Genomic DNA, 24,626 nt, shown 5'->3' with positions numbered 1-24,626 from the left:
GTTAGCACCATGCAAACTACATGCCTACATCGTCACACATTTACATTTACGGCCTTTGACAATATTTTGACAATAATTACGTAGCTTTTCGCAATTTCATCTTGTAAACTCAAAATCTTGAGACAAGAATTATTTTTGTATGAATTTTATAAGAATTATCTTAAAAAAAATTTGAAAAAGTAAGTTATTATATCGAGATAGTAAGTCAAATTTTGAGGAAATAAGTAATTTTTTCATTGGAGAAAAAAATTTGAGAAAATGTCATTACTTCAAGAAACAAAGTCAAATTTTTGAGTAGATAAGTCATTATTTCAACCTAGTAAGTCACTGTTTTCACATACTGAGTCATTATTTCAAGAAAAAAGGAATTTCAAGAAAATGAGTCATTGTTTTGGGAAAAGAAGTCATTATTTTGAGATACTAATAGTGCTTGCCAGAAACAGAGAAGAAAAAAGGGCAAAATGTTCTCCTCTACCTTGTTGTGATGGGCTTCTTTGGGTTTCTGATACTGTCTGATTTACTAATATTTATAAAAATTAAAAAATGATCAATGACATTCTGGAGGACTAAAATTGTGTGTATTCATTTTTCTCTCTTTCATTTGGCACGGTTAGTTTTCTAGCCGAATTTGCTCAATCCTATTTGTTTGTAACTCAGTAGCACCAAAGTACAAGTTACAGCCAAAGTCTTCAAGCCACAAAATTCACTGGTGCTTTAATAATTAGCCTCGAAGGAGAGGCTAGGCTTTCAGGCTTTGAGGATGACTATCTCAGCAAACCTAACAAACCTGCACCACACTGTTATACTGTAGTGAGTCGGTTTCTCTTAAAGCCTCTTGAGTGTTAAGACGAAGCTCTGGGGCGCCGCACACCGCAGAAACACTTTGAAATGGAAGCGCTAACACAGCAAAATACATGCACACCCACAAAAAGCCTCCCGACCTCACTTTAAAAGGGAGGTCATGCTGAGGGACTACGGCAAGACAAAGCAGCTTAGTTAACCACCTAATGTTGAAGAGCGAATAAGAAATGGATTGCATAACTTTCTTTTGTGCCCCCAGAACAGGGCTAACAGGGCTAATTACTAGCATAAGAGAGTTCAGTTAGGCAAAGCTAATTTACCGTAGTGTGTTTGAGGAGATGAAAGAATAATTTCAACTCTCTATCTCTCTTTCTCTCTCATGCACGCTCTTTACTCCAGACCTTAGAAGCCCTCTTGCAGATTTATTCCTTACACTAACATACTTGGCCCAACTCTTGAGGAGTTTAACCACCAGCCAATGATGGTAATTGCTGTTACATTAAGAAGGGCTCCATGGGGCTCCTGAATGGCACCACCTCTAAGTCTAAGCATTGGGATATCCCAAGTTAGATCCCTGGTGATGGCCTCTTTCTGTCTGAGAGGGTAGGATGGCCTTCACCCAGTGTGATGCAAGCCTCTGTTAGCTGACCTAACAGAATTGGCAGTTAGTGTTCTCCTCCAAGCGTGTTGAGCTGCCTAGTAACGTTGATTTAGTGGTAGTTTTAGAAGATATGTCAAAGCTGCGCGTGTCATAGAGGGACCTCATGCTAGTCTTCACCCTCCCACACTCTCAGAATAAAGGTACTAAACTGTCACTGGGTCAGTGCCCCTCTTGTCACTGGGGTGGGACCCTCAAAGGTCCATCTCAGTACCTTTAGTCAGGGAACATAACTGAACCATAATCCACTGAAATGATATGTTCTAAGCTGTTCTGACTCCACACACCCCGTCTCGTCTCCAGGCTTTTATTTGATTGCTCTGTTTTAAAACATTCGGTTATGAAAAGGTACAAATACGAACTTTTCACCTGGAAAAACATATCTAAGGTACACAATCGGACCTTAAAACCACTGTTGCACCATTGAGGGAACATTTACATTGTTTGTACTTTCATAAAAGAAAAATGTATCTGCACAGTATTTATAATCTTTTATTCATAACAGTGCAACTTGGTAGCATCAAGTGAAGCTTCTTTTGAAGGAGACTGTGCTGTTCCCACCAATTGGTATCAGCCATTAGGAGGAGCAGCATGAGCACCTGAGCAGTGAGGGAGAAAGATAACTTGTTGCTCCGCCTTTACATCACCTCCCTCGCTCCGCAGCGTGGCTGCCAGTACTGAACACCTGGCATAGCTCAGTGACCCAGCTGCATAACGTGAGGCGAGATTCAGGATGCGTTTGCTGGCTGGGATCTAGTTTTCACCACTTTCTGCAGCTCAATGCTCGTGATCATGGCACTGTTCTCGTGCTGTTGTCCATGGCTTCCTTTGGCAGCTGTGAGCATTTCAGTGCACTCTCACTGCTCTCCAGAGCAGCATTTGTCAGCACGATGAGGATCTCTTGCTGTTGTCTGTGACTCCTGTTGGTGCCTATGGGTGTGGCACTGCGCTCTCGCTGTTGCCCACAAATCTCAGCAGTGCTTTTGAGTTGGCTGCAAGGTTTTTGCCACTGTTTGTGGCGCTAGGGGGTTCGGCACTAGCCTTTAAATGCTCCTTGTGGCTCTTTGTTGGTACCTGGCACGATGGTAAACATTAAGACCCAACTAATGTAGAAATTATAGTGATGCTAACACAGATTTTAAGAAGATAAAAATTCAGATAATGTTAACCAATATCATTTAACATGGTATAAATATAATCACAGTAACATTACATAAATACTGGAAACTCATGAAGTCTTAAATAATATAGATGTTTTTGTGTGGAGGTGGAGCTTCTTAGCATATTTAGTTTCTGTTGGTTTTTGTTTACTTTCTTCAGCTCTTTTAATAGATTTTCATTCGTTTGTTGTGATTTGTTATCTTTATTTAAAAGGTAGATTTAGATGCATTTTATACTTTTGTTACTTTAACCATGATGGTGTTTTGTGTTCAAGTTTATAAGTTCATCCTGTATTGCTGTATACTAAGCAACTGATGTATGCTTGCTTTTTTAAAAGTGATGTAAGAAGGTATGACTACAAATGAAGAATTTTTCTCAACATTGAGGTTGTGTTTATTATACTTTAAAGTAGCTTTTAATATTGGTGCTTTATTGGTAGGATTTTCAACAATAATAGTAAATCTGAAAAGTCATTAGTATTGACTGATTTTATCGGCAAACTGATGTATCGATCAGGCCCCTACATTCTGATTGTTCAGACCGGATAGATGCTACATTCAGCTCTGCAACATTACATTTACCAGTTGTATGCACAAGAAACTCCTTTGACTATCATGTCAGGCTCATGTTGGAGAAGACTGTGGGTTCCTTGCTCATCCCTTGGGTCCAGAAACCGTTAGTCCTTATGGAGACAAAGCTACATCTGGACCCTAACCTGATCCACAGCATGCTCCTGCCTTCCTATCTCCACACCTACTGTGAGCTGGACTAACACTAAAGAGGCCTCTGCTGAGGGCAGCTGCAGCCTGCAGACGCCATCTTGGCTCTTGGGAGCACAGTAGTCTTAGCGAATGAAAAAAACGGCCCTGGTGCCAACTGGAAAGATAAGTGTCCAGTCGGCACTGGGTCAAGGCCAGGGTATGAAATTGAGTAGGTATGAGTCCAGACGTCTGGGGGGGTTATTAATCCGCAAAAGGGATTGCCTACCACAAAAAAGTGGATGCTGTGCTTATGGGTTTATATGGCTGGAATGAAGAGGTTAAGATAGCGCTAATGCATTTCTATCTGAAGGAGTCGAAGAGAGGGGCTCTCTGTACTTTGAACCGGTAGTCTGACCTCTTGGCATGGCCACGGATCTGGTTATCACGGGGCATTAAACCGAAAGTGACATTCATTGGCTTCTTTAAAGCCCTGCCAATTGGCAGTCTGGTGGGGTCCATGTTTCTAAGCGGATGATCTCGAGCGCGCCGGCAAGACCAGATTGAAGCACCAGTCGGGCGCTTTATTGGTGGAAAAAGTCTCGGTTTTGCCGGTTTTTTTCACACTTTCGGCTACCAGACGGAGCTGCCGGGCCGTGCTAATCTGTCTGTGGTGAAATGGAGAAAGAGAGAGACACATCGAGGAGAAAAAGGTGACAGAGAGGATGAAAGAAAAAGTAATTTTACAGCCAGAACACAACCTTCAAAGGGGGCACCAGACATTCTTAGCGCCAAACCACACAAGTGGGCCGTTTTCAATTCCAGCTCCCTCCGAGCTCATTTCTTCACGCATTAAACTCTTCTTTAGTGAGCGTGGAACCATGCTGAAGGCTGGAGATAATGCCTCTCTTAAATTGTCCTCTCTGTGATGAAAAAAGAAAAGTCCACAGGGTAATTTCAACCAGTTCTTTAGCCATTCTTTAAATGATGGGTGACAAAGAGCAGCTATGATAACGTTTGCTACTATAATGCTGGCAGTTTTAGGCCCTTGTGAGGCAAATGTGTGTGGTTCTAGATGTGGCTGTACAGTCTTTGTGTTCTCTGAGGCTTAGCAGAAGAATAGTATTCAACATTACTAATGTTCAACATTGCTAGTCAATCAAGTATTCTAGGTTTTCACCAGTAGTCAGGAGCCATTCATCCATTCATTCATTCATTCATTCATTAATATGTTTCAAATTAACCCTTAGGACCCAGAGACCGTGGGTCACTTCTAGCCTTCATAACTTCAGAACAGTTTAGGATACAAACATGATCCATATATCAGGACATTTAACCGACCCGCCCCTAACTAGCAGGCATGACATCATTGAGCTGTGACGTCAGCATCAGTGAGTAATTTGGCTCTGAAAATCACCTAAAATCCTGATATTATTGCTTTAACAAGGGGTTAAAATAGTGACATGATCACACATCAGATCACTCATCAGACTCTGCTTCACCATCCGGAGTGATTTCATCCACCTGTGACCGTCCATCAGCCAGAGATCAGCTCCAAAATCACCCAAACCCACTCGCTACTGTTATATTACATCTCTGCTTTTAGCCTTTATATTATAAACAAAGGGCTTTCAGTTTACATTGATTTTGAGTATTAAAAATATCTGATATTAAATATGCAGCTCAATTTGTAATTAAAAATAAAGCCTGTCTTGCTGTGTATCAGAGTTTTAGCACTCAGCTTGAATCCAAGAGGACAGAAAATCAATAAAAACATGTCCACCTTACGCTAACTGTTTATTTTTACTCATAATAACCAACAGAATGAATCACCATCAGAATTATTGTACTTTCAGCTCACAGACACTCCAGACTAACAATTTCTGAGAAGATAACTACGACTGCACGTTTTCAAGATCTCTATAATTAAAAAAATACAAAATTAGCAAACGCTAGGTAAATTTTTGATCAGACATGACCCAAATTCATGAAGATGTCATATTTCTGTGAGCATTTAGATGTCAAACAATGGCATATTTGAGTAGCCCAGGGTCTCCTGAAAATAACAACATATGTGACTGCAATTGTAACTGTAATTGACCCAAAAAATATCAAAAAAATTCCCCGAAATTTTAGGTTTCTAAGGGTTAAGGTGTTAAAGAGGATTTGTTGGAGCAATGCCATAGACGAGCCACTATTGTTTTCCTAGAGAACCTTTCAAAGAATGGTTCTTTAAAGCACTGGATGCCAAACTGATCCCCAGGGCCTCCCAGACGGTCCACAGTTTTTCTCTATGCCTGTTGCAAGTTGGGTTGGAGCAAAAACATGCACCATCTGGGCCCTGAGGCCTAGTTTGAGAACCACAGCTGGTTCTCAAACTAGCTGGTTAAAGAACCACTTCTGTAAATGAGATGTAAATGAGATGAGATGAGTGTGGAGAAGCTAGTGTAAACAATGTTTAAAGACACTTCTACACCAGTGGGCCCTATTTTTTTGTTTTGGAGGGCCAAAGTAGTGTTTGTCATGGGTCAAGTGCCAAAAAGACAACATGGTATACAAGCAAAGAAGCTAGGTAGTTTTTAAGGGTGTGATTTTATAACATTGTTATATTTTGTTAATAAAATACTTTCTTTTAAGCTTGTTAAGCTCCATACTTAAGTTCCATATAGTAGAAAATATGTTTTCTCATTGGATGAGTTGGTGGGGGTAGGGTGACCTTCTGACGGGCCAAATGAAACATCCTCACAGGTCAACTTTGGTCCACAGGACACATTTTGGACAGCCCAATTCTATTCCAATTCACATTTTTTAGTAGAAAGACATACATGCAGGTCAAGAGCCATTTAGTAACTTTATTTTTAAGAGAATAAAGCAACAAAAAAAGATGATGACAAGGTGTCACCTGTAAAGTCAGACTTATACCGTAGACTTCCACTGCAGAGACAGGGTCTCAATGGTATATTAGGACTGTCATGATCACTCATTTATACAATTATTCAGTTTTATTTAAAAAAAAACTAAATTTTCTTGATGAATGAATTTAGAAAGCCTTTCTTTTTCATCAATAGTCAATACTGACAGCTCTACAGTATTTAACTACATGCTGACTGGATGCCTCCTTTGTTCTAGTGTCATTTTTCTGAGACTTCAGTTCTGCTCCAAGTTCTATGCCTGAAACCTCGGCAAACTTGAGTCATGTCGTGTTGGCAAATGACATCAACAACATCAAATGATGGCTTTTAACAGGCTGGGGTTTAGTCACAAGCTCTAATCCAGAATTAAGAGAAGGTCATTTCTTAGTCACAGAGTCCTTCAGCTCAAGGATCCTCGCTGGCCAAACAGAACAACACTTCTTGAACCAAAAGGTCAGAAAACACGGCCTAGAAGGTCGTTACATTGACTCATGAGCGTCTGTAGCCTTTAGCAAAGCAGCTTAATCCCACCTCACTCGAGGGGAATGGGCTCAGGGGCTGGTTAAAGTAAGCTGCTTTGCTCAGAAGCATCAGCGAAACAGCAATAATAGCTGCAGGTGTGAAGGACCAGTGTTTGATTTGATTCCGTCTGCTGCTGTAAGAGATAATGAAAGCTGATATTTTTAGCATGTTAGCTTAACAGAAGAGGCAGCGAAAACTAAAGCAGGGGTGCACTTGACCTCTCCTTGGCAGTCGGGGAGGGGTTTGATAGTCCTCGCAGCTTCTGATTTGTCAAAAAGACACACGTACAGACTTTTTCTCTTACTCAGAAAATGAAGCCGAGGCTCAGAGGACGAGCAAATCAGCTTACATGTACATCGCATTCAGCGCTCTACCTACATACCGGCCTAATCCAGTTAGGGTCATGAAAAGGTCTCCAGACGTCTCCTAAATGTGGAAACAGCTTCATTTGTGAGTGCTCAAATGAAAAGCAGACAGCATTTTGGTGATGCTAACTGGCTTAATTAGCGCCCGCAGTGCTTGGAGGTGATGTACACAAAGATGTAATTTATCATAATCATATCACAATATCTTATGTCCTGTGGCGTGTACGCTGACCGGCCACTTCATTAAGCACATCTACCCTGTTTCTACTTTCTTTGTCTATGTTATCAGCTCCACCTACCACATAGGAGCACTTTGTAGTTCTACAGTTACAGACTGTAGTCCATCTGTTTCTCTGCACACTTTGTTATCCTGTTCTTCAGTGGTCAGGACCCCCATGGACCCCCACAGAGCAGGTACTATTAGGGTGGTGGATCATTCTCAGCACTGCAGTAACACTGATGTGGTGGTGGTGTGTTAGTGTGTGTTGTGCTGGTCTGAGTGGATCAGACACAGCAGTGCTGCTGGAGTTTTTAAACACTTCAGTGTCGCTGCTGGACTGAGAACCAAAAATATCCAGCCAACAACGTCCTGTGGGCAGTGTCATATGACCACAGATGAAGGACTAGAGGATGACCAACACAAACTGTGCAGCAGCAGATGAGCGATCGTCTCTGACTTTACATCTACAAGGTGGACCGACAAGGTAGGAGTGTCTAATAGAGTGGACAGTGAGTGGACACAGTGTTTAAAAACTCCAGCAGCACTGCTGTGTCTGATCCACTCAGACCAGCACAATATAAACTAATATGCCACCATAAAAGACCTCAAATGCATTTAATGTATTTTTAATTATGGCTAATTTGCAATTTAAATATCCTTAAGTATATTTAAGGTGTAGACATTAAAAGTTCATACTCTTTATATTAAATATAGATTTGAAAAGTGCACTCAAATGCATTTTCTTTCACAAGTGCATGTGCAGTGTACACCAAGAGAACAGCATAGGCCTAAATGCTTGACCTCTACGGCGAGTTTGTCCAGTGGCTGTTAGAAGGAGGGGTCACTGCAAAGTTATTCATATTGGTCACCTTTATTCTATAGTGAAATATTTCTATCCTGGTGATTCATCCCTCCAGTACAGTTCCAGAGCTTGGTTTAACTATAACCCCTTAAAATCCCAGGCTTTTTATCTACTAAGGCTTATTATACAGTAACTACAGGGACTTCAATGCAAACTGGTTGAGCTATTCTTATGTTATAGAGGTGTGTAATAAAACTTTGGGTTTTGGGTTGATTTGTAGATGCCAGGGTCAGTTTTATTCATAAACGGGTAAAACTTCTCAGACTAGCTTCTCATATTTCTCGCCTTCCATACAAACAGCATTTTAATATGAACACTAAATCAATGCCAATTAGCTTTAATTAGTAGTAATTTGGAGGGAAAGGCAGTGTGAGTGTTGCGGCAGTAACTACCCAATCAAAGGCTTCATAATCAAACCCTTGAATTGAACGAGCGAACAGAAGCACAGCGGTCCCAGAAGAGGTAATTATGTGTAGCGCCTCCTAGGGATTTGGAGGGGCTACTAATTACCAGACTGAGATCTGCAGGATTTTCTCCTTTCGCTAAGACCCTCTGGGTTTAACTTGGACTGAAAGAGACAACGTTGCCCAGATACTGCATAAAAGCTGATTGAGCTGTTTGTTTATTTGTTTGTGTTAATGTCTTGGTGTGAAATAGCATGAAATAATTCACAGCTTTGATCTGAATAGCACTCCCACCTTGGCAGTGAATGGCTATGAGAATGAATAATATTGAATCATTAGTTCTGCTATTCTGTTGTCTGAAATTAATCCATGAGTAATAGTTCATTTGTCCTTATGTTACATAAACAATGTTTTGTATACACAAACACATTCGCGCTCTACTGTCTTCACAGCTTTAGTCTTCATCAGCAGATCTTTTTGAGTTGCAGGGCCACTGAGGGAAAACAATAAACCAAGCCTTGTGATGACCATGGTAGTGTATCAGTCAAAAGTTTAGGCACCCTTGAATGAAGGTGTATTTTGTATTAATTTACATAATAAAAGATATTTACATCTAAAAAATGCTTCTGATTTGTTTTGGTTGCTGGGATCAGTCCAGGTGTAGATACTTAGACTGTGATTGATCCAGAAGTAGATACTCTGACTGTGATTGATCCAGGTGTCGATACTCGGACTGTGATTAATATAAGTTTAGATATTTAGACTGTGATTAATCCATGCTTAGATACTCAGACTAATCCAGGTTTAGATACTCAGACTGTGATTAATCCATGCTTAGATACTCAGACTAATCCAGGTTTAGATACTCAGACTGTGATTAATCCAAGTTTAGGCACTCAGGTTGTATTTAATCCAGGTTTAGATACTCAAGCTGTGATTAATCCAGGTTGGGATGCTCAGACTGTCATTAATCCAGGTTTAGATACTATGATTGTGATTAATTCAGGTTTGAATACTCAGGCTGTGATTAATCCAGGTTTGGATACTCTGACTGTGAATAATCCAGGTTTAGATACTCAGATTGTGATTAATCCAGGTTTATATAATCAGGCTGTATTTAATCCAAGTTTAGATATTTAGACTGTGATTAATCCAGTCTTAGATACTCAGACTGTGATTAATCCAGGTTTGGATACTCATACTGTGATTATTCCAGGTTTAGATACTCAGACTGTGATTAATCTAGAGTTAGCTACTCAGACTGTGATTAATCCAGGTGTAGATATTTAGACTGTGATTAATCCACGTGTAGATATTTAGACTGTGATTAATCCAGGTTTAATTCAGGTGCAAAAAGAAAGACTAAAGCTGGCCCTGACTGCAGTGGCACAGAATTTGATTTCTTTTGAAAAATCTTTAAAGAAATAAAAAATATACATCAGTCCAGTGAGATTATACAAGTAAAAATGTCCAGAAATGGATCATCATCGTACAATATTCTTAAACAATCTTATACTGAAAAAATATTAGCTATATTTTCTATATTTAAGATGCTTTCTCTTGCCAAGATAGCTGTTTTTACAGTGTGCTACCCTCAGGCTTCATGTCAGTAGGTGTGATATGTGTATTGTGATATATGGAGTGAAGAGGTTTCAGAGAGAGAGAGAGAGAGAGAGAGAGAGAGAGAGAGAGAGAGATGGCCAAGCACACAAACAGATGAAAGAAAGCAGCTGACAGTGACAGAGCTGGCCAGCAGGAGAGTGACAGAAGCAGAGAAATGGACACAAAGCAGAAGGACAGAGAGATGGAGAGATGGGGGGTGTCTAGAGTACAGAGTGTGATGGAAGACAAGTGCAGACTTGCCTATGGTGTAAGAAAAAGAAAGAGTGAGTGAGTGAGAGAGAGAGTGAGAATGGGAGGTCCAGTACATTTCAGTAGAAAAACCCAACACATTTAAAGGGCCTATGTTATAAAAAAGCCACTTTTTATTTTAAGTTTTTGAGAAAAGATTTTGTTAGTATGTTACTTTCAAAACATGCAGTTCAATCCCCTGAGGAAATATGGAAACTCAGCCGCAAAAACAACCCATTTTGAATTTATCACGGCTGTGATGTCACAACAATGAACACATTTATGTATTCCACTGTGACTAACCCATGTTTAGATACTCAGACTGTGATCAGTCCAGGTTTAGATGCTTAGATTGTGATTATTACAGGTATAGATTCTCACTGTGATTAATCTAGGTTTGGATACTCAGGCTATATTTACTGCAAGTAAATAATAATACAGGTTTAGATACTCTGACTGTGATTAATCCAGGTTTAGATACTCAGACTGTGATTATTCCAGGTTTAGATACTCTGACTGTGATTATTCCAGGTTTAGATACTCTGACTGTGATTAATCCAGGTTTAGATACTCAGACTGTGATTATTCCAGGTTTAGATACTCTGACTGTCATTAGTCCAGATTTAGATACTCTGACTGTGATTATTCCAGGTTAAGATACTCAGACTGTGATTATTCCAGGTTTAGATACTCTGACTGTGATTATTCCAGGTTAAGATACTCTGACTGTGATTATTCCAGGTTTAGATACTCTGACTGTCATTAGTCCAGATTTAGATACTCTGACTGTGATTATTCCAGGTATAGATACTTAGACTGTGATTAATCCAGGTTTATATGCTTAGATTGTGAATATTCCAGGTTTAGATACTCAGACTGTGATCAGTCCAGGTTTAGATGCTTAGATTGTGATTATTACAGGTTTAGATACTCACTGTGATTAATCCAGGTTTGGATACTCTGACTGTCATTAGTCCAGATTTAGATACTCTGACTGTGATTATTCCAGGTTGAGATTCTCAGACTGTGATTATTCCAGGTTTAGATACTCAGACTGTGATTATTCCAGGTTTAGATACTCCACTGTAATTAATCCAGGTTTAATTTAGGTGAACTAACGACTAAAGTTGACCCTGACTGCACAGAATTTGATTTCTTTTGAAAAAGAATTCTTGAAAGTATAGAATTCTTGAAAGTCAGTATATTCTAGGAATGAACTGCATGGATTACGGGCCCTGTAGCCTTGTTTGTGTGTGTGAACTGTGAAGATGGGACATTAATCCAAACCCATCTCAGAGAGGAACAAACATCGTGAGTGACGAGACGCAGTGTAACCTGCCTGAGAGTTCACTCTGACTGTGGCTACACGAAGCCGAATTGCTGTTATCAAACACCAAGACGAGAGAAAATCGACGCTGTGTGTTTCTCTATAGAAAATGCCATGGAGATATTTCTTTGCGAAAGCATAAGAACAGACTCTCTGCACGCTCACCTCTCCATACCCTCCTGTCCTGTTTTTCTCTTTCTGCACTAAAGTGGCTCAGACGAAGCCGCGCAGCCCCGGCAGTGAAAGGCAAACGAACTCTGTGAGCTCCTACTGAACCTGCAGAGAGCTTTTGGAGTGATTTGAGTGATGTCGATTGCAGGATCAGCCCAGGTCACAGAAACGTCTGGACCACTGGGAGCATATTTCTGCCATGAAGCAGCTCATCAAAAGTTTGGGGACGTCTTGACTTCTTTCAGTTCAGTATTACTGCACAGCTATTGTTAACAGCCAATCCTCAGCTTCATGTTCTCCACTGGTATGAAGAGCAGGTTTCTCCTCAGTACTGATTTGACAGTTTTCTTTTCCAGACTATTGTAAAAAGTACATGTTAAAAAACTCTTGAACACCTGAAAGGTTTGACTGCTGATGAGTGCTGACATCACTGTAAGGGGATAAAATGGATGGGCTTCAGTATAATTCATAGTAGTTACTGACCGATTTATACATTACTGAATTGTTCAGAGTACTTACTACATTATTCATATTAGGTGTTGAATCATTACTAGCAGTTACTGAGTAATTCCTAGTAGTTACTGTGTAATTAATACTGATTCCTTAATCATCTACACTGGCTATTGAATAATTTGTAGCAGTTATAAGTAACTCACTAACTCAGTGATTATGGAATAATTCATACTGGTTACGGAATAATTTATAGTAGTTACTAATAATTTCATAGTAGTTGCTGGATAATTCACAGTAGCTATAGAATAATTCATTGTATTTACTGAATAATTTATAGTATTTTCTTAGTAATTAATAGTGAGTACTAAATGATTCATAATGGTTATTGAATAATCAATAGTAGTTACTAAAAAAATAAAGTAGTTACTAAGTAATTCACACTGGTTACAAAGCAATTTGTAGCAGTTACTATTAGTGATTACTTAATTATTCATATTGTTTACTGAATAATTCATAGTAGTGACTGAAAATGTATATTAGTTAATTAGTAATTCATATATATATTTTTTTTTCTTTTTTTGCTGAACAATCCATAGTAATTACTTAGTAATTAATGCTGGTTATTTAGTAATAGTAATTACTGAAAAAATACATCATAGTTACTGAGTAATTCACAGTGATTACAGTATAATTCAAAATGGTTACTGAATAATTTATTTTCATAAAATAGTAATTAATAGTGGTTACTAAAAATTCATACTGGTTAATGAACAATCGATAGTAGTTACTTAAAAAATGTAGTAGTTACTGAGTAATTCACAGTGGTTACAGAAAAACCTAAAGTAGTTACTGAATAATTTATAGTAGTTAGTAATTAATAGTGAAAACAGTAATTCTTACTGGTTACTGAATAATTCACAGTACTTACAGAATAATTCATAGAATTTACTTAGTAATTAATAGTGGTTCAAGAATATTTCGTAATGGTTATGGAATAGCTGATAAAAGTTAATGAACAATTCATAAGTGTTACATAGTGGTTACATGGAAATTTGTAATAGTTACTTAATAATTAATACTACTTACTTGATAATCCATAGTAAAAATTATGCATCGTAGTTACTGAGTGATTCACAGTGCTTACAGAATAATCCATAGTGGTTCTTGAAAAATACATATTAATTACATTGTAATTAATAGTGATTACTGAAAATTTTATACTGGTTATGGAACACTTCATAGTAGTTACTGGATATTTCATAATAATTACTCAAAAATCTATAGTAGTTGCTTAGTAATTAATATTGGTTACTGAATGATTCATAGCAGTTGCTGAATATTTCAAAGTTACTGAATAAGTCTTAGTGGCTACTGAATAATTCATAGTAGTTATTGAAAAATCCATAGTGGTTACAGAACAATTTACTGTAGTAACTAAATCATTAATAGTAGTAACCAAATAGTGAACAATACATGGTATTACTGAGTAATCCATAGTAGTTCCTGAACAGTTTATAGTGTTACATAATTATAAATTAATTAGTGGTGAATAATACTTAACAATCTATAGTAGTTTTATAGTAGCTACTACGTAATTACCAGTAATTACTAAACAATGCAATTTAATTAATGGTAATTACAGATTTTTTCGGTAGTAACAAATAACTAACAAATATTTAATAGATATCTTTAATTTGTAGTAGTTACTGAGCAATTAGTAGTTAGAAGTAGTTAGTAGTTACTTGATACCTTAAAGGTCCATATCTGAATAATAAGCCTGTGCTTTAAGTGATTTAAAACACTTTAAAAGCTTGAAAGTGTCCTCAAACTGGCACATCTGAGCCCTTCTCCATATTGTGTTCAGTGGTCCCATTCCCTGTCCTGTGGTTTGCGTAGCCGATAGTTGGGCACTATATTGGCAGTGCGCTTACATCTTTCCCTCTGCCAGTTTTTTACACTTCCATCACTTCCAGATCCTGTTTTTGCCTGCTGTGAATGACGGCGCATCACTGGTGACTGTCTCTGCTGTCTTTAGACAAAGACGCAGCAGCAGGCCTGCTTCCCTCCACACACCGCCTGCCTGCGTGTTACCCCTGTGTTTCAGACTGCAGACAAGACAGTCTGTCTCCGTCTGACTGGGACTTTGAATCTCGAGCAGACAGATAGACCCTCCACTGCATGAATATTTCAGCGGTGTGGGGCGTGTATGAGAGTATGAGTGTGTTTTTGGCTATGCATTTAGCTCTATGCGGGAACCAGACGTCCCCAGGTTCATAAAAGCATGAAGACGTTGACGCTGTGGGGACTTCTGGCTGCTCTCTTTACCCAAATAAATCTATAAATAAATAAATAAATGAACTAAATTTAATTTCTATCCAATCAAATAGGGTTTTAACTTTGTTAAAACTGCTTGCTTCTGGTTAATAGTCAGCAATTAGTGTTGATAGCCAGCGTTTCCCCTCATAAATAGCCAGTATTAAGCATGATGTAATATTTGATAGCTTGTGTTTCCTGTCAAGGACAGCTAGCATTTATCATGATTTAAGCATATCTCATTGTTGATAGCTGTTGCTTCCTGTCATGAATCTCTAGCATTTAGCATGCTTTAGCATTCCCTGTTGATTGCCTGCATTTCCCATATAGAACAGCTAGCATTTAGCATGATTTAGCATTCCCCGCTGTTGATAGCTGTCCCCTCCTATCACAAATCAATAGAATTTAGCATGATTTAATGTTTACCATTGTCGATAGCTTGCTTTTCCCATAAAAAATAGCTAGCATGATTTAGCATTTCCCATTGTTGATAGCCTGAATTTCCTCTTATGAGTAGCTGCATTAAGTGTAATGTTTACAATTCTTCATAGCCTGCATTGTTTGTCATGAATCACTAGCATTTAGCATTCTTTAGCATTTCTCTTTGTTGATAGCCAGCTATTCACCTCATGAGTAGCAAGATTTAAGTATGACTTAATGTTTACAATTGTTGATACCCTGTGTTTCCTGTCAAGAACAGCTAGCATTTAGCATGATTTAGAATTCCTTGCTGTTGATAGCTGTTGCTTCCAGTCATGAATCACTAGCATTTAGCATTCTTTAGCATTTTCCATTGTTGATAGCCAGCTATTCACTTCATTACCCAGATAGCAGACAGTTTTGGGCCAGTTCTGGCTTTCCTATGTGAGTGTTGGTTGACTACCAGGTAACTGCTAGGCATGCAGGCCAGAATAGGGCCAGATCCTGGACAGCTTCATACAGTTTTGCCTCATGTCTACATTCATGGGACAATTCAGGTGTGAATGTTGTGAATCAACAATGTAGTTGGGCCAGATTGGGGCCAAATTTGGGCCATATCCTTTAGTTCTGCTTACTTTACAGTGTGTGGGCCACATCTGGGCCGAGGACCCAGCCATATAGCAAGATTTAAGTGTGATTTAATGTTTACCATTGTTGATAGCCTGCGTTTCCTGTCATGAATCTCTAGTATTTAGCATTCTCTAGCATTCCCCATTGTTGATACCTAATCAGAGTGTAACTGGCAAAATTCTGGCTGGCCCTCATAAATTCCAAGACACATCAGACGGCATCTCTGTTGAGGCAGCATCTGAGGCTGAGGCTAGTCATCTGCTGATGTGTGGTTATTTCAGAAAAGGAACTACAGACTCCAGAAAGGCCCAGAGACTCTGTCGTTCCTTACAAGAGCTGACTTAGTTCTAAATTAATTCCACAGAGGGAAGCACATCAGATCTGCCGTGATCAAGTCCAAAATGTGTTTGGTGACACATTTTTCCATCTCAGACATCGAAGCATCCGAAAGTCAAAAGCCATGAAAAATAAGTGTGCGCTCCCAGCAGTGTTGCCCCTTGTTTGTGAAGCTCTTAGCGTCGTTAGCGGGTGTAAACAAGCATCTTCGAGTTGTAACTTACGCACACGCACAGACCAGACATGGCCCGGGCCCAGCTCAGCAGCCTGTTAGCATTCTCTTTGTTCCCAAGCTGGGACCTGCAGGAAAAGTGGAAAAAGCTCGTAAATATGGAAGACTCTTCTCTTGATTTGAAGATTGCTTGTTTGAAACATCCCCCTCTCCCTCTCTCTCTCCCTCTCTCTCTCTCTCTCTCTCTCTCTTTCCCCCTCTCTTCGTCCTTAAAATGAAAATTTAATGTTTATTCCGAAAAGCGCTTGCGCTCTTTAAAATTCAAACCCAGCAGGTTTTTTTTCAGGGTGACATGTTATTTAGAGCCCCTACTCTTCTGCTTCTGTCTCTATCTAACATATTTACACTAGCATCTATTCCTACTCTCTCAAAAAGAGGGTTCTTCAAGGGTTCTTTAGCAAAGGAAATGAGCCGTGAGTTCTATATAGAACCATTTCATGCTTAAACGGTTCTTTGAATGGTCAGATACGTTCTTTAGATCGATAAGGAATGTGTTGTAGATGGTTCTGTACAGAGCCTTTTTTGGAAATGGTTCCAGATAGCACCAAAAAGTTTCTTCTATGTTACAATGGCGAGCTTGTAACAACACAAGAACCCTTTATTGTTTTCTAAAAGGGTCTATATAGAAGCATACACAACACAGTCTCCATTGTTTTACCACGCAGAGAACCATTTCAGCATGAAATGGTCCTGGATAGAACCCATGGTTCTGAATAGAATCACTGTCTTTACTAAAGAACCCTATTATGTTTTTTAAGAGTGTGTCTTTGTGGTTTGTTTCCATGCCCTTCTGTAGAGAAATGCTGTTGTGCTACACGTAACCCGATGCTGACCTGTTGGGATTAGTGAACAATGCTAACGTTGCTAATAGTGAATTAACATTAACACCAACACACATCACCAACATTAGCCATCAGTTCTATATAGAACCATTTCATGCTTAAATGGTTCTTTGAATGGTCAAAACGTTCTTTAGATTGATAAGGAATGTGTTGTAGACGGTTCTATATAGAGCTTTTTTTTGGAAATGGTTCTAGATAGCACCAAAAAGTTTCTTCTATGTTACAATATCAAGCTTGTAACAATAGAATAACCCCTTATGGTTTTCAAAAAGGGTGTATATACAACCATACACAACACATTCTCCACCAGTGGCTATCTTCTGTTCATAAGCTATATCAGCATGTTTTTGTCATACTAACCTCAGGAACGTTTGACTTTAGCTAAGTGGCTTCAACCAAAAGCCTCTTTTGCTTTATTGTACTTGTGCAAAACAGCATTTTTGTTGCTGATGAACCACAAATTGTCTCCAAAATGTCAAAGATTTCATGTTTGACTTCATACTGGGGACATGTGGTAACTATAAAGAGCTAAGTACATGGCTACAGACACACACACACAATCTCTTCCCCTCTCTCAGGAGATTGGGGTGGTCTCTCAAGTGGAACATGGAACCGTGTCTGTTGTAGCTGCTCGGTCCAATTATCCTGTATTTTGACACGGTCTGCTGCAGTTTGGCTATGGAGCTCTGAGCTACAGTAAAGAATCAACAAGTCCACTCGCTTCAGATCAGAATGGAAACACAGGCTGAGTCATATAGGCTGCTAATAGGAACATTGGGCTTCTGGAGCCATCACTGTCTTTGTCCTTGGCTCAGTGTGTGTTGTGTTGTCTCTAATCAACGTGGGTTCACTGCTTTGCTCAGTTGCTTTGCTGGCAGAACCTTCGGGAATATCTGCAGATTCACAACACTACAGTGTGTCTAGTCTCAAGGGCCCAGATGTGATCTTGTGATGAGAACATCTGGGAATGACCTTGAAAAATTGGGGGCTAAATGTTGGTGCGAACACAGACTTATTGGGGGTGGCAACACCTTGTGAATGCAGAGCTCAAAGTAGGGGACCATGGTCAACACTGATGGACAACAAGCCTGTCATTAGCCGATGGGCGCTTTGTAAGTGTCCAAAAAAACTTTGCTGCACCATTTAAGGTGGAAAAAGAAAATTTAAACAAAAAGTTGGTGAATAATAAGCTGACTTTAGCTTATTGTCAGCTAAAATGGAGCTCAATTTGACCCTTAATTCTCAAGTTCAGGACAAGACTACTGAAATCCACAACATTTGGTAATGACTGAAATACAAGGTTAAGGACAATAAAATGTCCTGAAAGCACCTCTTGCAATGCAGTGCATTTATCTGTTGTGTTGGGCAGGATTTGGTGAGTTGAATGAACCTACTTTACTAGCCCAATGCTAGTCTATACGACAGTTAGCCGCACATCTTTTGTGATCAAATGTTTTATTTTTAAGATAAGATTTTTAAGTATTTTTGTAATACAAAATACAGTAGGCAACAAAAGACATAGCAACAAAATGAAGCACCCAGCCCCCCCAGTTAGCCACACATCTTGTTGTTATTATTCAGAAGTGTGGTGACCGTCGCCTAATGCTGAGGTAAACATCCGCGCAATTATGTTTTGATCGGCTGTTTGGGCTAATTTGGGGCAATTCCCGCTTGAATAGGCCTTAAGTGTGTACATTACCCTAATGTAGAAACCAGACTATATGCTTTGGAAGTAGACACTGGCCTATCACTAGCAAGTTTGCTTGTGGTTATTGATTGTATTTTAGGCGTTACCCTTTTGTGCTGGATTTCGCCGCAATCTAGCACGAAAGGTTCAACAAGTCAGTCCCAGGCATGTGTTCTTGTTCACTTTATTAGAAATCCAATCTCACTCCACCTTCCTGGTGTACAGGTAGACACTGAAGCCTGATTTGTTGATGCATAGTGTGTTTTAGCTAGTACCACTGCTTGCTATGAGTAGTCCGCCACCTAAATAACATCTGGTCAACAGCTACAGTCTGGAATTGCACACCTATATTGACAGCAAAGTTTCTAATAAAGTGGTCACTGAATGGAAGTACAAGGTAGTTGTTTCTAATAAAGTAACCAGTGACTCTGAAACCATTTACATCGTTTGGCAGACGCTCTTATCCAGAGCGACTTACAATTTGATCATTTTACACAGGTAGGTGAAGGTAGTGTTAGGAGTCTTGCCCAAGGACTCTTATTGGTATAGCATAAGGTGCTTACCCAGGTGGGGATTGACCCCCGGTTTACAGCATAGAAGGCAGAGGTGTTACCCACCACACTATACGAACCACATTTAACCATGTTCACATCAGCGCAGTCTTATTTCTTTACAGCTTTCAGGTTCCCTGGTTTTACATGTTAGCATATGTGAACGCAAATAGACTGTCCGGTTCATTTATAGTAGCTGACTCAAGTTAGCTCCACATCCCCCACCATTCCCTGCCTTCACCGATCACCCCTGTGACCTTGAACACTCCCTGCAAGCTCACTTCGTTGTTCATTTTCCAGAAGGTCATGGGCTTCCTAATCAGTTACCCAGCATCTGAGAGCTCACCTCGTGCTCTCAGTGGGGAGGCCACTCCACCTGGAATGGCTTTTAACCAGGTCAGGCCTTCTGTACTGATATACTTTCCTCCCAGCCAGTTTAGCCACATGACAGCAGTGTTATTTCTAAAATCGGTTCACATATTGACTATTTTTAGGATTAATCAACTCAATCAACTAGCAGATGTGCTGCAGCGGGGATTTTTTTGTTTTAAATGTTCATGTATTGCAGTGAAACGCCATCTTCAGTAACTTTAGTAACCAGCGTACTTTAATGTAACAAGATGTTATTCCATGTAATTTTTGACCACTTCATTTGGACCACCCGTCATGAAATGGTTATAGAATGTAAAGGGCAGCCAGTATTTTCAACTGAACAGAAAACATAGTGTTAGGAGGTAATGATATGCTGCATTGTTCAACACCGACTTTTACGTCTGAATAACTCCCAGTTTGGCGTCTCAGATCTTGGCCCTTTCTATTTCCTCTCTGTTTGCCATCAATGCGAGTGTGAAGTGTATATTCAATAAAATAATAAGTCATATCACCTCCTACGGTTTCTGGAGTGTACTGCAATCTGGCAGACCATATCTATAGACATATCTATAAGCTATAGAGCACATATCTTCAAATCCAAATCCAAACTTTTAATCCAGTATCACTGTTAGGTATGACAGGTGAATGTATATATATATATATATATATATATATATATATATATATATATATATATATATATAAGTTAGAAAATTCAGATGTGAGGTGTGGAAGAGAGAAGAAAGTGAGGGATCAGTGCAGTTCATTGTGGGTCATTAGGAGGCAGTAATTAGCAGACTCTTTTGCATTGTAGGCTGAATGACAGTGTTGCCATATACAGGCTTAAGTGTTAGTAATGAGTGATGATTAGACTGATGAAAAAGTCCCATTAGCTGAATTACTGCCTTGAGTCATGCAACCTCTTCTATGACGTTGTGTGTTCTTTTTATGCTGTTGGCATTGTTTACATGGAAATGTGCTTGCTAGGTGATATCATGGGGTGTTGAACTTCCCTGTTTGTGATTTTACATAAAATTAGGTGTACGAGTCATTCTAACATAGTCACTGTGATATGAAAAACCTCATATCTCAGCAATGTTGTTCCAAACTTTATAAACATTCATAAGACACAAAAATAAGTCATAAATTTAACTTAACATCTGTTAATATGCAAACCTAATTTCAAAACAGTTAGGACAGTCTGTGGAGTGCTAGTAAAAACAGAAAGCAGTGATTAGTACATTCAGTTTGACCTGTATTAAACTGAAAGCAGTAGAAAATCCCAATATTTGCTATTTTGCCTCATGCTGTAAATATATGTTTATTCCAAATGTGATGCCTGCAACACATTCCACAAAAATCAGGACAGGGACATGTTTACCGCAGTGTTACAACACCTTTCATTTGAACAGCATTCAATACAATTTAGGGGGCTTGAGGACGCAAACTGGTCCAGTTTTGAAAGTGGATTTTTTTTGCCCATGCGGTGATATTTGTCACAGAAGCATGCTGGTTTTTAATGCAGTGCCATCTAAGGGGTTAAACGTCACAAGTGTTCAGTTGTGGCTTTTAGCCTTGCTTTTTATGCACAGATTTCTCTGGGTTTCATGAATCTTTTGACCATATTTTGAACTGTAGATGGTGAAATGCCTAAAATTGCTCATGGAGGAATGTTATTACTAATAGAACTAGGCCTTGCCTGAAAGCTCCTTTCATACCAAAGCATGTTTCCCTCACATCTTTTTAAATGATTTCTGAAAATTTAGCCATGTTCCTAATCCTAAATTGCTCCTGTCCCAACTTTTTTGGAACATACTGTGGGCAGCAATTTCAGAATTAGCATAGATTCACAAAAAACAATGAAGCTGATAGGATAAAACATTACATACCTTGTACTTTTGCTTGAAAACACGTCAAAGTGGATTTACAAATCACTGCTTTCTGTTTTCATTTGCATTTCAACAATTGTCCAAACATTTTTGGGACAGGCCAACTGGTTTGTTTTTCATAATGTATTTTGGTCCACTTTTTTTTTAATTGTAAAGATAAAACAACGAGTTCATTTCTCAGTAGGCACTCTCAGCCTACGCAATCATTTCTGTTGCTGGATTTCCTGCTAATGAGCGCTAAATGAATACGGGTTGTTTGTTTGCTTGCTTTTCCCCCCAACTGTACACAGGATCACTGAGGTTTTAATCAGACCCGCGTACATGTATGTGCCTGCACTTGTGTGCGATAAGGAAATGCAAATGTGATGACAGGGAGTGTGTAAATATTCAATTATGCTCTGATTGTATTTGCGCCATCACCACGAATGCATCTGCTTATGGCTGTAATTAAAGCAGGTCTAGGCTCCTTTAATTAGAGGCTGGTGGGGGTTGCATTGTATCGAGCAAGGGGAGCAAAGGGGCGTACGTGGTTAAGGCTGTAATGAGAAATTTCAGAACAAAGTGGCAGCCCTGACGATGAATCCTCAAACAGCACTTCAAATAAGGCTATTAGAATTCAGATGGCCCTCGGAAGGAAGGGACAGCGGTGCGGCTTTAAAAGCTCCAAATGGTTTGTTTACATTTTTATTGCCTGTAAACACTCGAGTCAAAAACCCTCCTAATCTGACTTACAATGGGCTATGATAGTGGCTCTGAGCACACAAAGCATCTAAAATGTGTTATCTTTGAGAACATGTCTGCATATATTATTGGCTTGATGTGAACAAAAAAATAATAATCTTTATGTGCCCAAACAAACGCTGGGAACCAGCTGAAGTCTAGGAACGATCTGAATTCTGCTTCTACCTCTTCAATATACCGAGTAAAGATTCAATGACATAAAGATTCAAAGCTTTTGTGCCCACTGCTGCTTTTATGCCATAGCTGCAGGATATGCTGGAGTATAACAGTCCAGGGGTCTCTAGTTGCAAAGTGTAATGGTTTGGAAGTACATGAGGATGAAACATAGTGGTCTTATTCATGTTAACCTTAATATAACTGCATTAGACTAGCTAAAATGGGTGACCGTGGTAGCCTAGGTAGTACTGGTCACTGCATACTAGCAACTGGTGACTGTGTAAGCCTAAGGACTATTGGTGTCTATGCTGGCTTGATTTATGGGTGACTATTTTGGCTTAGCTACTATGAGTGACAGTGTTGGCCTAGCTAGTATTGGTGATTGCGTTGCCCTGCCTAGTACTGGTGACTGTGTTGGCCTATCTAGTACTGGTGACTGTGTTCTATCTAGCACATCATTTATTTACTTTTTTGCAATTAAAGTTCTTATTTCCACTTTTTGATCACGGAGTAAATTGTTACACAGCCTCAAATAAAGATGCCAAAAACATCAATCAAAATGCAAAAATGTGACATAGAATGTAGATGGTAAAGAAAGCTTGGTCAAGCTATTTATCCAATTACCTGCCACAAATTTTGCCATGCCTTATTATTCTTTCCATATTTACTCTAGTTAAAATATTTTTGTAGGAGGCCGGTTCTATCAGTAAATGCACCTGTTCTTTCAGGTCAGGTATTCTGGAGTTTCCAGTGTCTCAAAATTAGTCTTGCAGCTGATACCAGACCCGTAACTGAAAACAATCTTGAAACCACAATTGGTTAAATTCTTAGTCTCTCTGTTCCCTAACAAACACAAGTGTGGGCTGACTTAGATCTTTGTAAAGTTAAGTGTGATGAAAGCCATATTTATATTTAATGTAATAAGTGTCATAAAGGCATTCTGGCTACTTTGACATGCTGTTTAGCTATCCTTGCTGCAAAGACCAGCACTGACCAGCATGAATTCCATGCTGATGTAAGTTGGTCTATGCTGGTCTGGTGCTGGTTTAGCTGGTCAGCATCCAAAACACAGCTTACAAGCATCAAAACACAACATATCACTGTTGTCAGAAGAAACCCTCGTATCTCTATTTTTGATGTTTTTCAGTTTTTGACATATTTTGAAAATACTTGTCGTCCTTTACATTGTATGTAAATTTCACGATGAATCGACCAAAAGAAATGACATTAAATGACTTGGAAAAACGTCTGGTTCCATTGACTTACATTAAACGTAAAGGAGGTTTTTTCCTTCTCCTGTAAAGTTACCATTTTAGAGATACAACGTTTTCTTCTGACAACAGCGATATGCTGGTTTCACTGGTGACCAGTCAGGCTAGCCCATGCTGATTTTTTTAGTAGGGATTGAAGCTAATCACATCAAACAGGCTAGACCGTCTGTCCTATTTCGTCTAATCTATAGGCTAATTTTCATCACTGCCTGTACCACAAGTAGCTGTTAGCAAGTGTGAATTTATTCAAATCGAGAAAAAGACCTACTGGCAGCTGTGGTGCATAATGGCATGCTTCAGCATGCACTGGAATTATTTATGTCAGAAACGCACGCTGACAGATACAGTATAATATCTCCAAGCCCTCTTTTATTTAAGCTTCTGACAGCACTGATATCAGGAAATGATAATGCTGAGCCCACACTGACATATTCTCTCCCATCTTTTTGATTGGTCTTGTTGGATTTTTGCTGTACATGTTGAAATCGCTGCCAAAAAGTGTTTAGCTTGCGTTAACGGTGCAGAGGCTTCCAGAAGCGTATCTATTTGTTCCAGCGTCATTGTGAGACAGCCGATGTTAACTGGTGATGGTGACATGCATGTTTTCATGTTTTCTTGCGGCAAAGACAAAGTAAATTGGTACCGAAGATGAAGAACAGCAAGATCCATCATGAAACAAGTGAATCTTCTCATTCTAATTCAAAGCATTTCTGTCTCTCAGTCTCTCTGTCTCTCTCTCTGGCCTCCTATGCATTGTGTTGCTGAACAAGGCAAACGTCTG

The 24,626-nt window shown here is 39.2% G+C and overlaps 1 protein-coding gene across 1 annotated transcript in view; it reads left to right on the top strand.

Moving 5' to 3' along the window:
* The window catches only part of dcc (DCC netrin 1 receptor), a 400,188-nt gene that overhangs the window by 136,595 nt on the left and 238,967 nt on the right, over positions 1-24,626 (top strand). The window lies entirely within an intron of this gene.

Source organism: Colossoma macropomum, unplaced genomic scaffold (assembly GCF_904425465.1).
Source record: "Colossoma macropomum unplaced genomic scaffold, Colossoma_macropomum, whole genome shotgun sequence".
NCBI classification, from domain to species: domain Eukaryota; kingdom Metazoa; phylum Chordata; class Actinopteri; order Characiformes; family Serrasalmidae; genus Colossoma; species Colossoma macropomum.
This window is presented reverse-complemented; position numbering and strand designations above follow the sequence as displayed.